The sequence below is a fragment of the Podarcis muralis genome, chromosome 7 (genome assembly GCF_964188315.1).
Source record: "Podarcis muralis chromosome 7, rPodMur119.hap1.1, whole genome shotgun sequence".
Lineage (NCBI taxonomy): Eukaryota > Metazoa > Chordata > Lepidosauria > Squamata > Lacertidae > Podarcis > Podarcis muralis.
This window is the reverse complement of record NC_135661.1, coordinates 52,299,710-52,313,242: the sequence shown is the minus strand read 5'-3', so window position 1 is coordinate 52,313,242 and position 13,533 is coordinate 52,299,710.

The following is a 13,533-nucleotide window of genomic DNA, read 5'->3' as shown; positions in this document are numbered from 1 at the left end:
TAGGCAGAAACAGCAAAAATACTGGAGAGACCATTAGGGGATCTTTGATCATTCCCATTGTATAGGATCTGCTGGAATCGGTACCCAGAAACCTTTGGGCCTGCTCCCCTCCTTGTGGCCTGGCAGGGCCCTGTACTGGTGTGTGTGCTCTGCTCTGCTGCTACCCCACCCGCATGAAAAAAAGCCTGGGCCAGCACTGTGAGCAGCAAGGGTGCCATCTGGCTCCAGGTGCCATTTTGATTTCCCAGAATGCAGATCGGCCTTGAGGCATTGTGGGAAATTAAAATGAGCCCCTGCTATTTTGGAGCATTGTGGGAAATGGGAAATGGCAACTACCTGGAGATGCTTGGAGCGCCACTGCCTCAAAGGCTGATTTAGGGCCTTTGAATTAAGCTATTTATTTTGGGATCAAAATTTGAGTAGGTGTTTTCCCCTCACCTACTCAAGGGTGAAGTTGATTGAACAAACAAATGAAGTTAAAACAACATCCGTGGAATGCTCTTGCAAGCCAACTATCAGATTAATATTGCATGCAGCATCGGAGACTATCATACATGGATGGCTGCATCTCTTGCGGGTCAGCTATCGGAAACAACTAAACTAAATATTAAAAGAGATAAAATAGGTGAGGATAAGAGGCAAGCATTTATTTATTTTTACAAGTACCCACGGGAAAATAATAGTTGCAACAGTACATTTTGATCAAATCACCTCTTCCTACAGATTACAATGATATTCTGGTTGACCAAATAATCCTGCAATTATTAAAATTTTCTCTTGACAGAATCTCAACATGTGAAAACATTCCATTACATAGATGGACTCCATGTACTCCGTTTAACCAAGTTTTAATACCGGACCTATTTCAAATGTAAATTTAGGATTTACGATTCAGAACATGCTGTACTGAAGGATGGTTGGCTGGTTCTTTTTCAGTATTAAGAGCACAATTTTTACTCAGCGCTGGCTCTGCTATTAGGCAGAGTGAAGCATCTGCCTCCAGCGGCAGATGCTGGGTAGTGGCAATGAAGCATTGGAGGGCAGAGCTGTGTGTGCCACAAGGCTGGCCCAGCTCCCCCTAAGAAACTGGGTCTATAAGTCCCAAATCACCAGTTCCCAATGGTCCAGAGTCCTCTAGCCTGTCCCAGTTGCCACCTTCCATCCTGCCAGGCTCCTCCTCCGGATGAGACTCTGCCACATCTGCAAACTTTCCTGGTCCTCCCCCTCCCCATTGGGCTGCTCCCTCCAAGCCATCTCCATGGGGCCATGGCAGTGACCCTAATTAGGCCTGTGGGCTAGAGGTTCCTCACATGTGTGGCATTAGACTTCCTTTTCAGTTTAGGATGCACAGGCAGGTGTGGAAGCTGTGGCATGATGGGAGGGATGTGTGGTGTGAACAAAAACACACAGGCATAACCCTCAACCACTTTGTATTCGCTAGATAAGCTGAGCCTCACACCCATGGAAATCGCAAAGAAATCTGAAAGCACTGTGCAAATGTGCTAGGAAGAGAAAAGAAAGCTTTCGTGAAATCTGAGGACAGGCTTCAGCACAGCACGACCTCAGAACCAGCTCTGTGAGGCCTCATCTAGATTAAATGTACTGGACAGGCACACAATGACAGGTGTGCCGTACCACTTTTTGACTGCATTCCTGGCCCAATGCCAGACAAACCTGTTTTCCTCAACAAATGCTGAATTGGGTCCAAATTCTCTTTCTCCTCCCTCTAAAAACAGTAAAATAACTTGCACAATTTCAGCTTTTGCATTTTTATTTTTTTAAAAAATAGGTTACTACTGGACATAAAATGACCTTTGCGATCTCCATTAGCTGAAGTTACTCGTGCCTTTGACATCTAGAGCTTAGGTCTCAACAAAATGGTAAACTTTGGGATGGGGCTGCACCATCTGAAACTGCAGGTGATGGCTTGTGGCAGTGAATGCAGTGAAAATCCCCTACACATAGGAAATGAGCAATGTCAGGGAGAAGGCAGAAAAGGGCAAGCACAATTATCGGGAGATTAGAGCAACTGCCCTAGGAGGGAAGGCTCTTTTGCTTGGGGAGGGGAAGTCAAGGAAGGTGGTGGTGGAGGAGACTTGGAGGTGTGTAAACTTTTGCACAGTGTGGAGAAAGTGGAGAGAGATTCCCTGTCCTCCTATTTTACTAGAACCTGGGGGATCATCTAATGAAGCTGGATTTTGGAAGATTCAGGACAGACAAAAGGAAAGACTTCTTCGCGCAGCTCACAGTTGCTACCACCAGGGGCAGCAATGGCCATCAACTTGGATGACCTTAAAGTGGAATCAGGCAAATCTGTGGTGGAAAGATATCAATGGCTGTTAGTCATGATGCCTACATATTTCCTCTAGTATCAGAGGTGGAACGCCTTTGAATACTAGTTGCTGCAGAACACAAGAGCTACTTTTACCCAGAACCTTTAGAAAAGCAAAATATGTACATGTCTCTTTCTTCTCTTTCTGTCTCTTGAGGGGGAGAGAGGTTAACTTTCCCAACCTTTGCTTTTACACGCATGTGCGTCACAGACAAGACAAGCTGGAACTGCAACAAAATGCTGTAGTGTGGAGTTGCAACACATGCCAAAAGCACTCAAAGAGACCGTGGAGCAAGGCCAGTGGGTGGGGTGAGGCTTAGGGAAAGAAGATGGCTAAGAGAGAGTCTTGAGGGTAGGCGCAGGCAGCCTGCCCTGTTTTGCCACCTGAGGCGAAACAGGAAGGTGCTGCCCTGCACTTGCACCACATACGCCCCTTGCCAGCCCCACCAAAGCCTCCGGGGGGGGGGGCACAGCTGCAACTTCCAGGCCACATGAGAGCCCCATGATATTGTGTAGAGGCCTCTGCACAGGGCTCTTGCCAGATTTTGCAGGGCTCTCACAAGATCTTGCTGGAACCCAGAAACTGCAGTAGTCGCTTCTCCTTGCAACTGCATTTTAAACTACCAATGTGTGTATAGCCAAACTGTCAAGATTAATGTTCAGCCCAAATCTACCCCCTTGTTTCTGGAGGCCATTAGATCTCTGTGGCTAGTTGAAGAGTGTGCTAGGGTCCCATTCAGCCTTCTCATTACCAGGCATGATGTTTAACAATAGTAGCTTTATTATAATTATTCTTTACATAACACTGTCAACATAAATGGAGCTTTTTAAAGCTCTGTGAGCAAATAGGACAGGCATCTGCTGAAAACAGTTTGCAATCTAGATTTTGACGCTTGGGGAGATGATGGAGGGGAGAAGGGGGAGAAATGAGTGTCACAGTGGATAACAGACAGAAATGCCATTCCCCAGGTGCGGATGGGGGCTCAGATTGTGATGTGGATTAAATTATTAAGTCAAAGGCTTTGCAGAAAGGGAGGGAACTGAAGAAAGAGAAGCAAAGCTTCTAGAGTGAAATCTCCCAAAACAGAGATAAATTTGCGTATCAGCTATTGAATGTAAGCTGTTTGAGGCAAAGACCTGCCATTCCTCTCTCCCACAAATATAACTCTGCAAAGTGCAATGTACATTGGTAGTGCTGTATAAACAAGTCAAAGTCCTTTGAAAGTGTTTACACTTGAGAATGAAAGCAAACATACCAACAATGATATTCAATTTTGTAGCTCTATAAGGTCTAGGTGAAATGCAGCCAATGAACTGCAAATAATACAACTTTTCCATCTTTACATATAATCTTCTGGAGAAGGACATTTGCCCTGGTCCACAAGGGAGATACATGCACAAAGGAAACTTCTGGTGTGTAGCTGATGCAGATACTTACCATGTATCTTAGCGCTCATCTGAGCCTCATTGAATAGGCTGGATGGTACTTTTAAATGAATATGAGAGGTGCCTCTAGCAGCTCCACATACAAGCACATTGTGCTAACCCAAATAGGATGTTGCCTGAGTTGTCCAAGGTGGCAATTGGGACTCTGTTCTTCATTGATCCCATTCCTATCTGCATGGCAATTTCCTATGCTGGGAAACACTTGTTGTGCCCTATTGAAGTTATGTGATAGTGCTCCACAGGGATTTATTTTGTTCTCTCTGCTGTTCTGCATTGCATCAGGGATCAGGAACCTCAGGCCCATGGGCCAAATGTGGCCACCTAGACCTCTCTATCTGGCCCTTGGGATTCTGCCCAGGCCACACCCTCCCAGACCTCAGACCTCCCTGGCCCTGCTCAGTGCCTTCCTCTGGTGATTTTACCTGCTGGAAATGGGTCCATGAACTCTGATAATACGCCTTGCTTGCCTGGATAAAGGATGAAGAACGGTGTGCATCTGGGCACAGCCACCACTGGCACATGGCCCCCGGGAGAGACTGTGGCCCTTGGTGTGAAGCAGGTTATCCACCCTGATCAACAGACAACTTTTGTGTGAGATCATTCAGCTTTTTGGAATCACATATAACCTATAACTTGATGTAACCCAAGTTTATTGCAGGCTTGGTGAGGGAGGTGGCCTGTTGAGAGTCCCAAGTCAAACAGACAGGCTTGGGTGGCCATATTTGGTCCCTGGGCCTGAGGTTTCCTACCCCTGCAGTAATGGATTGGATGAGGCCATTAAACTGAGGTTAAATTTAGAAAGGTCAGAGGCACTGCTGGTGGGTGGTTCAGACAGGCTGGTGATACAGATGGTGGTAGGTGGTAGTCAGCCTCTTCTGGACAGGGATTGTACTCCCATTTAAACTGGATTTGTTTTTATAGCTTGGCAGTGCTGTGTCAGATTGTGAGGGTAACCTTGGTGCAAATCCCTACTTCTCCATGACACTCAATAGGGGCCCCAGCAGCGTTCTTCACAAATCTACCTAATGAGACCCAGGCAAGATAAAGAGATGGGAAAAGAGGACACCATGTTGTCTGTTATTTGCTCCTTGAAGGAAAGGTGAGATCAAAAGGTGAGAAACAAATAAACCTTGGAAGGTCCATGGCTTCTACCCTTGGGAAGCATTTATCCTCCAGGGCCAGCTAGTCAATTGTTAACAGAGCCAGGAATAGGGAGGGCTTTAAGGTGAATGTGACAGACCCACCACATCACTCCATCTAAGTTTGTTTAGAATCAAAGAACCATAGAAATGTGGAGTTGGAAGGTACCCTAAGGATCATCTAGTCCAATCCAATGCAATGCAGGACTTTTTGCTCTGTAGAGATATGCTAAAAGAGAGAGAGGAAACAAGCACCCTTATTGGAAATAATGCCTTGCTGAAGTACAAAGATCATGAAAAACTGACCTACACAGCTGCAGTCATTGAGGAAAGCCAGCTTTGGCAAATGCACCATCTTCCTCAGGGCCACAGAAGCAGGTAATCCAGCAAGCCAGGCAAAGCACTTCAGAAGCACCACCAAAGCACCCAGCTAGCTAGGCTATTCAGGGGAAAGGGGGAATACTTGGAAATATTTGCTAGGATCAGAGCATCACAGGGTGGGGAGCTCCTATATAAGCTCACAGAATGAATTGCTCTCACCTAGGGATGGATGACGTTGGTTTTGGTTTCTCACAGTTTCTCATTTTTCCGGTATGAAGTTCAGCTTTACATAATTCTGCTTCAGTTGTGAATATTCCCTTTCTTTAAAGCTCTCCATGAAAATTCATCAGCATTTTAGTTTTTCTTCAAATCTATGCATCTTTTGTTGGCAATTACAATAGGCATATTTTTATTTTATTTTTGCAAAGCAATGTATCACAGTATAATGTGTCACTGTCTGTTATTTTCACTAGTATGCACATTTCACTCTGGTAGACACACTTGTGTACATAATACTTGGCTGGTTGACTGCACTGCAAAATTCGGAGAAGTGTGACTTCCAAAAGATGGTTGTGTATTGTTTCAGAAGGCTTCCAAAACATGGGTTCACGGGTTGTTTCAGAAAGTGCTAATTTGGTAGGTTTGCCTTTAAATGCAAACTGAGTTGGATTTCTCCTCCACCCCTACTTTCATTCTGCCTCTGCTTGACTGACCTGAGGGCATTGACAACAACTCTGCCTCAAGTGAAGCAGGAACATTTTGCTTTTTCATAATAATAAAAAAGGTTTCCTAATCTTGTTATGTCACTGAGTGCTCCACCCTTTTGTACTGTGCCATGATTAGGATTTCAAGGAACTTGGCTTTGCCATGAAAGGAGGCAAGCGAGTTATGTAAGACATCAGAGTCTGGTTTCTTGGTTAGGGATCACGGAGCAACGTTTGCTCCCATGACAACCATGTAACCAGACACCTAGCGGCAGGGAGCTGGACAAAAGCTTCTTCAGAAATCTTTGGGGTGCGGCTCAAAGATGGAGCTCCGAGGTCAGCTGAGTACATTGATGCACTCCCTTTTGTGTTTTGTTTTTCTAGCAGCAGCACTGATGCTTACTAAATTCAAAGCATGATAAAGCCTGTATACAGAGAAGAGACTTTTCTGTCTCAAAATAAGGAAAAGGGGTGGAGGTAAAGAATTCACCGCAACCATGCAAATACTGAAGCAGTAGCATGTCTGGGACCATTCAAGGACTTTCTTTCAATCAGGAAACTGGTCCACCTAGCTCAGTATTGTCCACACTGACTGGCAGTAGGGATTTCAGACTGGAGTTTCTCCCAGCCGTACCTAGAAATGCTGGGAACTGGGCCTGGGACCTCCTGTATGCAAAGCTGATACTTTACCACTCAGCTGCTTCCCTAGTAGGCACCAAGTTCAGTCCTCTAACATCTTGCCATCATTTGCGTTGGGACTTGAGAAAATCTGGTCTCAGAAAAAGATGTCAGCAAAAAGAATTCAACCTGTTTACTTTAAAATACAAGACCAGAACATTTCATTTCAACTCTCCCGTTTGTTTGGCTTTCCATGGTGGCAGCCTCATTCTCACTGAAGTTGTCGGCTTCTGTCTAAGCTGTACCCCTTTGTGCTAATGGTGGAGGCTCCAATGACTGAACATTGTTCAGTAAAATAACAACAACAACAACAACAATTCCCTAAACTTCCCTAAACAGGGCTGCCTTCAGGTGTCTTCTGAAAGTCAGATAGTTGTTTATTTCCTTGACATCTGATGGGAGGGCGTTCCACAAGGCAGGCGCCACTACTGAGAAGGCCCTCTGCCTGATTCCCAGTAACCTCACTTCTCACAGTGAGGGAACCCCCAGAAGGCCCTCGGTGCTGGACCTCAGTGTCAGGACAGAATGATGGGGGTGGAGATATACTGGGCCGAGGCTGTTTAGGGCTTTAAAGGTCAGCACCAACACTTTGAATTGTGCTCGGAAATGTACTGGGAGCCGATGTAGGTCTTTCAGGACCAGTGTTATATGGTCTTGACAGCCACTCCCAGTCACCAGTCTAGCTGCCGCATTCTGGATTAATTGTAGTTTCCAGGTCACCTTCAAAGGTAGCCCCACGTAGAGAACATTGCAGCGGTCCAAGAGGGAGGTAACTAGAGCATGCACCACTCTGGCAAGACAGTCCGTGGGCAGGTAGGTTCTCAGCCTGCATACCAGATGGAGCTGATAGACAGCTGCCCTGGACACAGAATTGACCTGCACCTCCATGGACAGCTGTGACTCCAAAATGATTCCCAGGCTGCGCACCTGGTCCTTCAGGGACACAGTTACCCAATTCAGGACCAGAGAGTCCCCCACATCAGCCCGCCCCCTGTCCCCAAAAAACAGCGGACTCAGTTTCCCCCCGAGCAAACAACACCCACCTGGTCAGCAGCAAGACTGCCTACATGTTAGCCATGTGCACATCTATATACCTGAACACTAATCAAAGGGCAGGCAGATTAGTCCATTCAGAAAAGGAGGAAGAAAAAAGAAACAAAACTGACAGTCCTTCACTGCCGCCCAGTGGTAAAAAAAAATACAGCACAATTTCAAAGAGTTGCTTGCAAACAATAATGGAAGTTAATGGGGTTGTGTGGGCTCACTGGAATGAATGGGCATTACTCACTCAGAGCCATCATTTTCAATGGGCTTCCTTTGATTTCAAGCTAGTTTCCCTTTGTACCTCATCCACACTGAAGCGATCATCCAGCTGACCAAAGCTACTTCAGTGTAGAGGGCTTGGTGTCACTTTACAGAGGGTTGTACTGGCCCCCTTGGTGATTGCTAGGCCAATATCTGTGTTCTCTTGCACCCATTGTTTGTTTTGATTTTTCATTATCTAAATGGTAACTGATTCACCGTTTCCTTTCCTCCACAGCAGGTCAGTGTCTTGTCACTGCCTGCCACCCCAGCTAAGGAAGGCATGTGTCAGATAGTTAACTCTTTATCGACAAGTGAAGTACTTATAACAGCTTCCATAATGCTCTGGATACAAACATGCATGCATGCTTCTAGCCTCTAAACAGCTGTCCACAGTTCTAGGGCCTGCAGAGCAGTTGCAGCAACAGTGGGGCCCTGCCCCTCTTCCAGCTTAGATACCCTCCTCTGACAGGTCGCACCCATGACCTGAGACTTCTTCTGCAAGTCGCTGCTGTTCTTCTCTCTTCAAGCTCCTCCTGGTTCTAGGAGACAGCAGGTCCTTCTCTTGCCTGAATAGCTTCTTCTTCCTCCACCACATCCCGTGTGGCTTCCTCCATCTCAGACTGCCCTGACTCTTCCTCCTCCCTCTGGCTTGGCTCCTGCCTTGCGGGTGGCACCAACCCCCATAAATCACTGGGCCCCTCTCCTGGGTCACACTCCTGGCCCCCTGACACCCCCACATGTCGTATTTTTCCATGTATAAGACGGCCCCTACTTTTGGGGACCCCAAATTTAGAAAATGGGCCTATGCACTATCCGTGTATAAGACGCCCCCAGATTTTTAACTTTATTTTAAAATAAAAAAAATACACGGAAATGTACAGTACTCTTTGGAGCCCTGCCAATATCCCACTGGAGCTGTCTGGCCGGTGTCAAGTACAGGGGGCAATGCACTGCCCCCAAACTGAATGAGCTGCTCACATGGTGGGTTTTAGCCAGGTAGTGGGGAGACCTGTGGGCTTCCAGACATTACTGGACTCAACTCCCATAAGGCCATGAGGATGGCACATGGTCAGGGATGATGATGGGAGTTGGAGTCCAGCATCGTGTGGAGGGCTGCATATCATCTGGAGGACCACTGGTGCCCAACTCCTGATCTAAACTAACCTAAAAAGCATCTAGTCTAAACAAAAAAGAGTAGTGTGCAGGTGAAAAGAAGAGGAGAGGCATGCAGGGATGGGGTAAAGTCACAAGAGGGCTCTGCAGCCCAACAACTGAGAGTCAAGGCAGACTTCAAAGCTAAGCTCACATTATTCTGTTGCTCCAATGATGAGCTGGGCTTCCTTTTCTGAAACAAGACAAAAAGTACTGGGAACTTCAGCACCACTTGATGCAAGTGGAGCGCTGTGGGCCTGTGCCACAGCTCAGCCAGGTTTTTACTGCTGGCATACAATTCTTCCACCCTGATGATATGGCAACAGAAAAGAGAGCGTGCAGAGCTCTGACAGACTGCTGCCTGGGCCAACCCTGGGCCAACCCTGCCATTCAGTGGGGTGAAGAGACCTACTTCAGGTGGCACCACAAGGGAGGGAATAGGTGAAGGCAGGAACTGGTGTCTCTCTGGTGAAACAAGGGGTCCAAGACTCGGAGCATTTTTAAAAATAGAAGTCAGTCTCTAGCCCTCCTAGAATGAAAGTTATCTAGCAAAATGTCATTCTAAGTGTGAAATGAGTCACAGACCCTACAACTACCCCTATTTTCCAGGGATAGTCCCAGATTTACAGAAACCTTCCCAGTTTCTGATTCAATCCAGGAATGTACTGCTTTTCCTTAGGATGTCCCTATTTTCATTGGAGAAATATTGGAGAGTATGGAGTTATCTGACCCTTCCCCCTGCCCCAAAGCCAAGGAGCCCTGCCCCCCCTCAGGAGCACGCACACCGTGGGCAGCGCGGGCATATGCTCTGCCGCTGCCACTACACACCAACAACTTTACATTTGTGCTTTTTCCCAGGGTGTGTGATGGACAGATACGCCTACTCCTTCAAGGTTTCCAATCACATACACAGCCGAACTGGAAAGCTCCGCTTATCAGATTATGTTTGGATCGCTGCCACAAACAACAGCACAGAGTCTAAGACACGGTAGCTGTTCCCACACTGCTACCATGGCTCTCTTCAGCTGGCTGCTGGTTATCTCCTTGCTATTGTATGGTTTCTGGAAGAATATCCACCCAAAACGATTTCCCCCTGGACCACGGCCTCTGCCATTCATTGGAAACTTGCTGCAGATCAATATGCGGAATCCCTTGAAGGTATTCAAAAAGGTAAGGTTCCTTTTTCTCCACCACCACCACCATTATCTAATGAAAGAGCTGATGGAGAACAAAGGAAGGTTGACTACCATTTGCAGGAGTGAGTGCAATTGGAAGAAAGGGCACAGCAGGAGGGTGTGCCTGGAGCTCACTTTTTTGCATGAGACTAAATATTTGCTTTCCACTGGGCACAGGGAAAGTCACTTGGAAGCTATAGCAGGTGGCATTTTACTACCTGCTAAGTTACATATCAATTTGACTCAAGGAAATAACTGAGCATCTGTCTGCAATGAAAGTGTGTATGTGTTTTGTAAGGTTTTTCACAGAAGATGGGTACCATTTGTGGGGGGAATGACTTCACGAGCCAGTTTAGGACATATATCAGGTCTAAATAGTCCCATTGTGGGCTGAAGGCTTCCCACCACTGATACAGTGGAAGGCTTTATATCCCTCTTATCTTCTTTATTTACAATTCAAGATCCTGTTCCTTCCTGTCTTAGGGTTTTTTAAAAAAAAAACAAGACAAAATTACAAGTTCATTCTCAGATGGGTTTGTCGGTTTAACCACTCTATAGACTTAGGTCATTCTGTAATCAAGAGCTGTGGTAAGTATCAGCTGACTCCAACTCTCACCCGCAAAGAACACTCTTTTGTATAACACACCAGCTTGTTAATGCTGGATCTGGATTAGTGATAGGCAGTGGCAAGGGGGAAGTGGCTGTCATAGCTGATGACATTTCTATCCCACCTTTCTTCCAAGCAGCCCAAGGTGGAATACATGGTTCTCCCCCTCTCCATTTTACCCTCACAACAACCCTGTGATGTAGGTTAGGTTGAGAGATAGCGACTGGGCCCACGGTCGCTTTGTGAGCTTCATGACTGAGTGATGATTTGAATTCTGGTCTCCAAAGTCCTAGATTGTTTGGGGCTGGGGTTGCCTGTTTTTCTGTCTGTGCTTTATCTGAGGGAGACATTTTACCTGTATTTTGGGTCTTCTGAGCATCACCAACTTTTCTTCTGTAAAATGAGTATTTTGTGGTACCCACGGCCATTTCTGGCATTACTGAATGTGCTCTCAGGCCTCAAAAACATTAAAACTATTTATGCCTACAAGGCATGCTGGCTACACACAACCTCAAGGTTCAGCATCAGTTGGTTATTTAGTACCAGTTTCAGGGAGTGGTGGAAGGATTGCTGTAAAGCTTCGCTTGTGGGTTGCAAAAGAACCTGGCTTGCCACTGTGGGAAAGAGGTTGATGGACTAAGATGAATCTCTGGTCTCCTTCCTGTGTTTTCTTCAAAGATGCTGGAGGAGGAGAGTTTAAGTGAGTACAACATACGGACACATAATGACAATGGAATTTTATTTCTGGTGGTAACTGAGACTGTTGGTCCTCAGAGAAATGCCAAAGGGAAATGAACACTGTCCTTGGCTAGGGTGCATGATGATCGGGAGAACATTCCCTACACCAATACAGTCATCCATTAAATCCAGCATGTTTCAAGCATAGTGCACCTGGGAATACCCCAAACACCCATCCAAGACACAGAGGTTTTGGGGTATGCAATGCCCAGGGTAAGTTCTGCAACATTTGAATGTGAACCATGTTGGTGTTCCCTGTGCATGTGGATGGCAGACATTATGAGTTCTGTGTAGCTGTTTGATTATTTAAACCATTTATCTAAACACAGAGGTGGCACATCTCATTTTGCCACCTGAGGATATATGGAAAGGTGCTGCCCTGTGTGCCCCCTGCCCCTTGCCACCTCTGCCAAACCTCACTTACTGGGGCCATGCAGCTACAGCTTCTGGGTTCTGGTGAGCTCTCGCAAAGGCCTCTGCAGGCCTCATGCCACCTCCCTGAGACCTGGTAAGCAGGACTGCTGTTACATCTCCCTGGAACCTGGAAGCTGCCACAGCTGCTTCTCCTCACTTCTCTGGCTGTGGTGGGTGACACACCTGCGGAGGAATCCCTTGGATTCTGCCGCCTGAGGCACCTCACTCAGTCTGCCTCATGGATGGGATGGCCCTGATCTAGCAGAAAGCAACTTTAGGAGGCTGGTATCCTACACCCAGCAGTGATGGTGGGGAAGGGGCTGTTGGGATGCGTCCAGGGAGACGGGGGCATTTGGCAGGCCCCCAGCTGGCTCCAGCCACTGACCGGCAGCCGGGCAAACTCCGGTTCTCAGAACAGCATCTATCAGCAACTCGAGCCTCAGAAGCCTTCAGAGACTGAGCACACTCTAATAAGCAGAGTGAATAACTTTTCACAACGGAAGTGGTGGACAGAGGCATATGTAAGCATATTTACAGCATTTTATTCAGCAGCAGGACAAAGGAAAAACATGTACCTTCGTGTCCAAGCAAACAGCAGTATAGCAAAAGCAATATACAACAGAAGTTCCCAGCAGACTGTGCTGGAGGTAAACAAACATGTGGCATACAACAATCCACACATATGTTTTAAAAGTGGAATGGAACTATATCCTAACAGGGGCTGTCTATTTTTTTCCCTCTCAAGGATCACTGAGTGTGTAGATTCAGACACTTTCCTTATCTACAAGTTTTGGGTAAAAATCAGATCCAATAAAAATATAGCACATCTTCTTGATCTGGTTTTTCACCATGGCAGTCCTGAAAAGCAAAAGATCCATTATTTTTATGATTCAGGCAATAGAGATAGCTGTGACCTGCAATTTGGTGGTGGGTGGTGAAAAGATTCTGCAGTTTCAAGGAAATCCATTCTCTCTCTCTCTCTCTCTCTCTCTGTGTGTGTGTGTGTGTGTGTGTGTGTGTTTCTTTACATCTGTTTATCATTTGCTCCGGCTTCCCTCCTGCACTTTCACTCTCTCTGCTTCCAATTTGAGCCTTGAAAAGCACATTAGAAATAGAAATAGGTTAAAAATTATGGATAAGGATTTGCTGAACTAACAATTTGAATTGGAATACAAGAAGGGGAGGTGTGGGGAGGTCAGGGAAATGTGTTATTGAAAAATAAGTATTGTGAACTTTATGTGTTTTTAAACTTTTTTGTTTTTTTCTTTTTGATTCTTTTTTAATGTATTAAATTTGAAAATGTTAATAAATATCTTTTAAAAAAGAAAAGAAAAGCACATTAGAGCTGAAAGAAGTAGGAAAGTGTATTGCACTTTGGACTTTATCACTCCCCTCTATGGACGCAGCTATACAGCTTCACATAAAACATTTTAAGTTTGTTGTAAAGTGCAGTATACAACTGTGACACTAGATGGCGACAGTGGGCTATGGCAAATTCAATATATATTTTTCAAAACGTTTT